Source organism: Lipotes vexillifer, unplaced genomic scaffold, assembly GCF_000442215.2.
Source record: "Lipotes vexillifer unplaced genomic scaffold, Lipotes_vexillifer_v1.1 scaffold1900, whole genome shotgun sequence".
NCBI lineage: Eukaryota > Metazoa > Chordata > Mammalia > Artiodactyla > Lipotidae > Lipotes > Lipotes vexillifer.
The window spans coordinates 323,547-331,047 of NW_006787845.1; the positions used below are offsets into that span (position 1 = coordinate 323,547).

A 7,501-nucleotide genomic window follows, 5' to 3' on the forward strand; every position below is an offset into this window, starting at 1 on the left:
CTTGATAATGGTGTCTGATCTTTACAATGTGCTGTTGGATTCTGTTTGCTAGTATTTTGTTGAGGATTTTTGCAACTACGTTCATCAGTGATAGTGGCCTGTAGGTTTCTTTGTGACATCTTTGTCTGGTTTTTGTATCAGGGTGATGGTGGCCTCGTAGAATGAGTTTAGGTGTGTTCCTCTCTCTGCTATATTTTGGACGAGTTGGAAAAGGATAAGTGTTAGCACTTCTCCAAATGTTTGATGGAATTCACCTGTAAAGCCAACTGGCCCTGAGATTTGTTGGAAGGTTTTTAATCAGTTTCAATTTCAGTGCTTGTGATTGGTCTACTCATATTTTCTAGTTCTGCCTTGTTAAGTCTCTGAATGTTGTGCCTTTCTAAGAATCTGTCCATTTCTTCCAGGTCGTCCTTTTCATTGGCATATAGTTGCTCGTAGTAATCGCTCATGATCCTTTGTATTTCTGCAATGTCAGTTGTTACTTCTTTTTCATTTCTAATTGTATTTATTTGCGTCCTCTCTGTTTTTCTTCATGAGTATGGCTAATGGTTTATCAATTTTGTTTATCTTTTCAAAGAACTAGCTTTTAGTTTTATTCATCTTTGCTGTCGTTTCCATCATTTGGTTTTCATTTATTTCTGATCTGGTCCTTATGATATCTTTCCTTTTGCTAACTGTGGGGATTTTTTGTTTTTCTCTAATTGCTTTAGGTGCAAAGTTAGTTTGTTTGAGATGTTTCTTGTTTCTTAAAGTAGGATTGTATTGCTATAAACTTCTTTCTTAGAACTTTTGTTGCATCCCATAAGTTTTGGGTCGTCTTGTTTTCATTGTGGTTTGTTTCTAAGTTTTTTTTTATTTACTCTTCGATTTCTTCAGTGATTTCTTTGTTATTATGTAGTGTTATTATTTAGCCTCCATGAGTGTGTATTTTTTACAGATTTTTGCCTGTAATTTATATCTAGTCTCATAGCGTTGTGGTCAGAAAAGATACTTGATACGATTTCATTTTTCTTAACTATACCACGGCTTGATTTGTGACGCAAGATACGATCTATCCTGGAGAATGATCCATGAGCACTTGAGAAGAATGTGTACTCTGTTGTTTTTTAATGGAATGTCCTAAAATTTTCAATTAAGTCCATCTTGTTTAATATAGCTAATAAAACTTGTGTTTCTTATTTTCATTTTGACTGATCTGTCTTTTGGTGAAAGTGGGGTGTTAAAGTCCCCTATTATGATGTGTTACTGTTGATTTCCACTTTTGTGGCTGTATTTCCCTTATGTATTGAGGTGCTCTTACATAAATATTTACAGTTGTTATATCTTCTTGGATCGAACCCTTGATCCTTGTTTGTCTTTGTTTTAAAGTCTATTTTGTCTGATATGAGAATTTCTTCTCCAGCTTCCTTTTGATTTCCATTTGCATGGAACCTTTTTCTATCCCCTCTCTTTCAGTCTTTAGTATCCCTAGGTGTGAAGTGGGTCCTTCGTTGATAGCATACATATGATGGGTCTTTTTTGACTATCCATTCAGCCTTTCTGTGTCTTTTGTTTGGAAAATTTTTTTTTTTTTTTTTCTCTTGCGTTATGCGGGCCTCTCACTGTTGTGGCCTCTCCCATTTGCGGAGCACAGGCTCCGGACGCGCAGGCTCAGCGGCCACGGCTCACGGGCCCAGCCGCTCCGCGGCATGTGGGATCTTCCCAAAACGGGGCACGAACCCGCGTCTCCTGCATCGGCAGGCGGACTCTCAAGCACTGCGCCACCAGGGAAGCCCTTTTGTTTGGAAACTTTAATCCATTTACATTTAAGGTAATTATCATTATGTATGTTCCTCTTACCATTTTCTTAATTGTTTGGGTTTTTTTATAGTAGTTCTTTTCCTCCACTTGTGTTTCCTGCCTAGAGACGTTTCTTAGCAATTGTTGTAAAGCTGTTTTGGTGGTGCTGAATTCTCTTAGCTTTTGTTTGTCTGTAAACATTTATTGCTGGTAAATCTGAGTGAGATTCTTGATGTGTAATCTTGGTTGTAGATTTTCCCTGTCATCACCTTAAATATGTCCTGCCAGTCTCTTCTTGCAGAATTTCTGCTGAGTTATCAGCTGTTAATTTTAAGGGGTTACTCGTATGTTTTTTGTTGTTTCTCCCTTGCTGCTTTAAATGTTTTTCCTTTATTTTTTTTATAATTTGATTAATATGTGTCTTGGCATGTTTCTCCTTGGATTTATCCTGTATGGGACTTTCTGTGTTCCTGGAATTTATTTCCTTTCCCATATTAAGGAAGTTTTCAACTGTAATCCCTTCAAATATTTTCTCACTTTCATTTTCCTTTTCTTCTGTGACCCCTATAATTTGAATGTTGGTGCGTTTAATGTTGTCCCAGAAGCCTCTGAGGCTGTCCTCAATTATTTTCATTCTTTTTTCTTTATTACGATCTGTGGTATTTACACTGTTTTATCCTGAAAGTGACTGATCCGTGTTTCTGCTTCAGTTATTTTGCTATTGATCCCTTCTAGAGAATTTTTAATTTCATTTATTGTGTTGTTCATCACAGTTTGCTTTTCCGTTCTTCTGTTTCTTTGTTAAACGTTTCGTGTATTTTCTCCATTTTATTTACAAGATTTTTATCATCTTTACTATATTTATTCCGAATTATTTTTCAGGTAGACTGCCCTTTTCCTCTTCATTTGTTACATCTTGTGGCTTTTGGCCTTGCTTCTTCACCTGCTGTGTGTTTCTCTACTCATTCTGCTTAACTTACTGCGTTTGGTGGTGGTGGGGGGGGGGTCTCCTTTTCGCAGTCTGCAGGTTGCTAGTTCCTGCTGTTTTTGGTGTCTGTCTCCAGTAGCTAAGGTAGCTTCAGTGTGTTGTGTAGGCTTCCTGGTGGAGGTGAGAGTGATTGTGTTCTGGTAAACGAGGTGGGATCTTGTTTTTCTGGCTGGCTGGTCGGCCCTGGTGGTTTGTTTTGTGGTGTCTATGGTCTTATTATGGTTTTAGACAGCCTCTCTGCTTGTCAATGGTGTTGTGTTCCCGTCTTGCTAGTTGTTTGGCATGGGGCGTCCAGCACTGTAGCTTTCTGGTCGTTGAGTGTAGCTGGGTGTTGGTGTTGCTGTTTTTTATATTACGTGGAGCTTGGCGGTCTCCTGTGGACCAGTGTCCTGAACTTGGCTCTCTCATTTCAGAGGCACATCCATTAAGTCTGGCTGCAGCACCAAGAGCCTGTCATCCACATGGCTCAGAATAAAATGGGGAAAAAAGGAAAGAAAAAATAAAAAGTAAAATAAAGTATAATAAAATAAAGTTATTATTAGAATGAAAAATAAAAAATAATTATTAAAAATATTTTAAGTAATAAAAAAAGAATGAACAACCACATCAATAATATGGTCCACCAATGATAACTAGTGCGAAAAATTATACAAAAACAAAAAGAAAAACCAGACAGAACTCTAAGATGTTAAAAGCAAAGTTATACTGACTGAATGACACACAGAAGCTTCCACATACGTACTCACAAAAGAGAAAAAAGGAAAAAATATATATATACATTTGTTTGCAAAGTCCACCTTGTCAATTTGGGATGATTCGTTGTCTATTCAGTTATTCCACAGGTGCACGGTACATCAAGTTGGTTTTGGAGATTTAATCCACTCTGCATGGAGGTCGCCTGAGGGCAGGCATCTGTACTTCGCTCAGACAGGACGGGGTTTAAGTAGCAGCTGATTTGGGAGCTCTGATTCACTCAGCCCTGTGGGGAAAGCGGGGCGAGCCTGCAACGGCAGAGGCCAGCATGACATTGCAACAGCCTGAGGTGCGCCGTGTGTTCTTCAACGGAAGTGGTCCCTGTATTACAGGACTCTGGCGGGCTGCACAGGCTCCTGGGACGAGAGGTGTGGAGAGTGACTTGTGCTTTCACACAAACTTCTTGGTGGCTGCAGCGCCAGCCTTAGCATCTCATTCCCGCCTTTGGAGTGTGTGCTAATAGCCACGTCTTGTGCCCATCCCTGGATCGCCTTTAAGTGGTACTCTTAAACCCCTCTCCTTGCACACCAGGAAACAAAAGCAAAAAGTATCTCTTGCTTCTTCGGCAGCTCCAGACTTTTTCCCGGACTCCCTCCTGGCCAGCAGTGTTGCATTAGCTCCCTTCAGGATGTGCTCATGCAGCCAACCCCAGTCCTTTCCCTGGGACTGGACCGAAGCCTGAGACTCAGCTCCCAGCCCCCACCCATTCTGGCGGGTGAGCAGACAAGCCTCTCAGGCTGATGAGAGCTGGTCGGCACTGATCTTCTGTGTGGGAATCTCTCTGCTTTGCCCTCCGAACCCCTGTTGCTGTATTCTCCTCCCTGGTTACGAACTTTCCGCCTTCTTCTACCCATAGTCTCGGCCCGTGAAGGGGCTTCCTAGTGTGTGGAAACCTTTTCTTTTTCACAGCTCCTTCCCACTGGTGCAGGTTTCATCCTTATTATTTTGTCTCTGTTTTTCCTTATTTCTTTTGCCCTAGCCAATTTGGGATAAGTGGCACACTGTTTGTCTTCCTGTAGGGGACAGTGAAGCTGGAAATCACAATTCCTCCTGCCCCCACTTCTCCAAGTAGAAGCTGGAAAATAGGAAAGCTGGGGATCTCTGGAACCACTTCCTGTGGTGTGTCCCAGATCCTCACAAAGAGTCAGGACTTCCCTGGTGGTGCAAGTTAATAATCCTCCTGCCAATGCAGGAGACACGGGTTTGAGCCCTGGTCAAGGAAGATTCCACATGCTGTGGAGCAACCAAGCATGTGTTCCACAACTACTGAGCCTGTGCTATAGAGCCTGATCCACAATTACAGAGCCTGCATGCCACAAGTACTGCAACCCGCACACCTAGAGCCAGTTTTCCGCAAGAGAGGCCAGCGCAATGAGAAGTCTGTGCAATGTAATGAAAAGTAGCCACCACTCACTGCAACTAGAAAAGCATCCGTGCAGCAATGAAGACGGAACACAGCCAAAAATAAGAAAGAAAAAAAGAAGAAGAAAGAATGAAAGAGGAAGAACAAAGAGAAAAAGAAAGAAAAAAGAATGAAAGAAAGAAGAAAGTTATTCAAAAATATTCTGGCTTCAAAATGTGTCCTTGACAGTTCCTTCCTACTTTCACACCTGACAGTGGGACGATCAGTCAGACATCTGAGTTAGGCAAAGGAGTATTCTGAACCAAAGATTTGGGGTACCTGTTCACCTCAGGTTAGGGCAAAGATGATGTATTTGCTAAAATGAATTATGTGCCTACTCTGGAGTTGTCCTACTGGTTATCTTAGGAAATGAGAATGGTTGTTGAAGAAATTACTCAACTCTTTGTATATTCCACTTGGGTTGCATTCGTAACTGTTAGGGTGATTTATTAGGTTTTGCTTTTCTGTCTACTGTTTTCTGTAAATACATAAACATTTAAATATCACACATAATTCAATAATATTTCCCAAGGAAATGATGTAACTTGACATTCATATTGCTTAGAAAAATATTTTTGTAGGTTATTTTTTTTATTATTGCTTCAAGTTAATCATTCGGATTCCTATCAAGGAATGCTAATTTGCTAAAAATTTTAAATTTTTCTTGGGAAATGATCTCAATAATTGATGCTCTATCAGCTATCCTGAATATTGCTAAAAGAGAATACCACATTCCTCAATAAATATTCTAATTTAATGAGAGGTATAATTTTACACGTGCTTAATATCGTTTCCCTATTAATACTTTTAAGTAAAAATGGGACTTTCATGGTGATCTTTTCATTAAACAAATACCAGCTGATTGCTAACCAAGTAATATTGAGAAACAAGACATATATTCTATAACCCAACTAATTTATTGTTCTTAAGACAACATTGTTTTTTATCGGTAATTATAGAAATAACTTCATTGCAGTTGTTAGGAACAGATAAGGAGCGCTTCCTGGCAGGCTATATGATTTCTAAGCTGTGCTTCAAAGTTGAGTTGTAACTATCTGGATGCAAGTGATAGAAAAAGAAAAGCATCCTAGGCAGTAGCAAAGGGATGCAGCAGCAATTGAGGAAGGATCTTGGCAAATCTGAGGACCTGGGGAGACCAGGAGTGCAAAGAATATTGGTGCAAGGAGCATTTCATGCAGAATGGTGTAGACTGTCGGTTACAGAGTAATTCCCTCCTCTACCCTTCTTGAGTTCTTGTGGCTGGACTAATGGTAAAATTGACACGTGACAAGGTTTGTTTATACAGGCGTCTTTGTGATAAGGAAGTCCTACCTCTAGATACGGGGAGTGCCCCTTTCACATGAGAGATTTTCTTCCTGCTTTCAGATACAGAGAGGAAGGTCAGAGTGTCCCTCTTGTGTTGGCATTTTGTAAGTAACTTTAATTCAAAATAAACAATATGCTGAGACACATTTTTGGGTGGCCTACACTGGGTCCCAACTAGACCATAATAAAGTTTTGAAAATTTACAGGGGTGGCAAGATGCTGTGTTCTAGAAAGATCCTTTTGGAGGCAGGACATATAATGGTCTGGAGTGTTGAAGGTTGTTAGGAGAGAAGCTGGGGGCTATGATAGTATGTGGGTTAAGTAGGAAGAGGACATAATACAGGAATTGAAGAAGAGAAAATGAGTCAGAGATAGTTTCTGGGTTCTCTACTTGAATAAATGAAAGGAGGACCTAAATTAAAAGAAGGTATTGGTGTGACAGAAATAATAGTTCACTTTGGGTCATCATGATTTTCGGGGAACTGAAGGTTGAATCCAGCAGGCGGAATGATGGAAGTCAAGTTGGAGGAAGGTTGAGATAAAATTTCAACAGGTCACCTAGAAAAGACATGAATATCCCAACTACTGAGCCTGCACGTTTGGAGCATGTGCAACGAGAGGCCACGACAGTGAGAGGCCCAAACACCACGATGAAGAGTGGCTCCCGCTTGCCACAACTAGAGAAAGCCCTTGCACAGAAACGACCAGACACAGCCAAAAAATAAAAAAAAGAAGGCTCAACATTAAAAAAATAATAAACATAGGGCTTCCCTGTTGGCACAGTGGTTGAGAGTCCACCTGCCGATAAAGGCGACAAGGTTTCGTGACCCCGTCTGGGAGGAGCCACTTAGCCTGTGCATCCAGAACCTGAGCCACACAACGGGAGAGGTGACAACAGTGAGAGGCCCGTGTACCACACACACAAAAAATTAAAGATCCATAAGCCTCAATTCATATTAAAAAATAGAAATATAAATTTGTTACAGGAGTTTAGATTTGAAAGTATATGTATACATCTGTTATTGTTAAAAAAGCAAAATGAAAATGGATTTACTTAAGGGTTGAGATTTGTTAGCCTTGATTTTAAGCATGCAACATACAGCTGAACATTGGATAGTGATCTGCTGTGAAATAAATGTGCATATCTATCACTTCTAAATAATACGTATCTTTTTGTGCCTTTTACAGTATAATGCCTCACAAGACCATGGATATGATAAAAAGTTTAAGAGCACCAGAATTTTGACTCTTTC

At 40.2% G+C, this 7,501-nt stretch overlaps 1 protein-coding gene across 1 annotated transcript in view; it reads left to right on the top strand.

Annotated features, from left to right (window-relative positions):
* Positions 1 to 7,501, top strand: part of LOC103069297 (gamma-aminobutyric acid receptor subunit gamma-3-like) — a 249,259-nt gene that overhangs the window by 225,283 nt on the left and 16,475 nt on the right. The gene's annotated exons all lie outside the window — the stretch shown is intronic.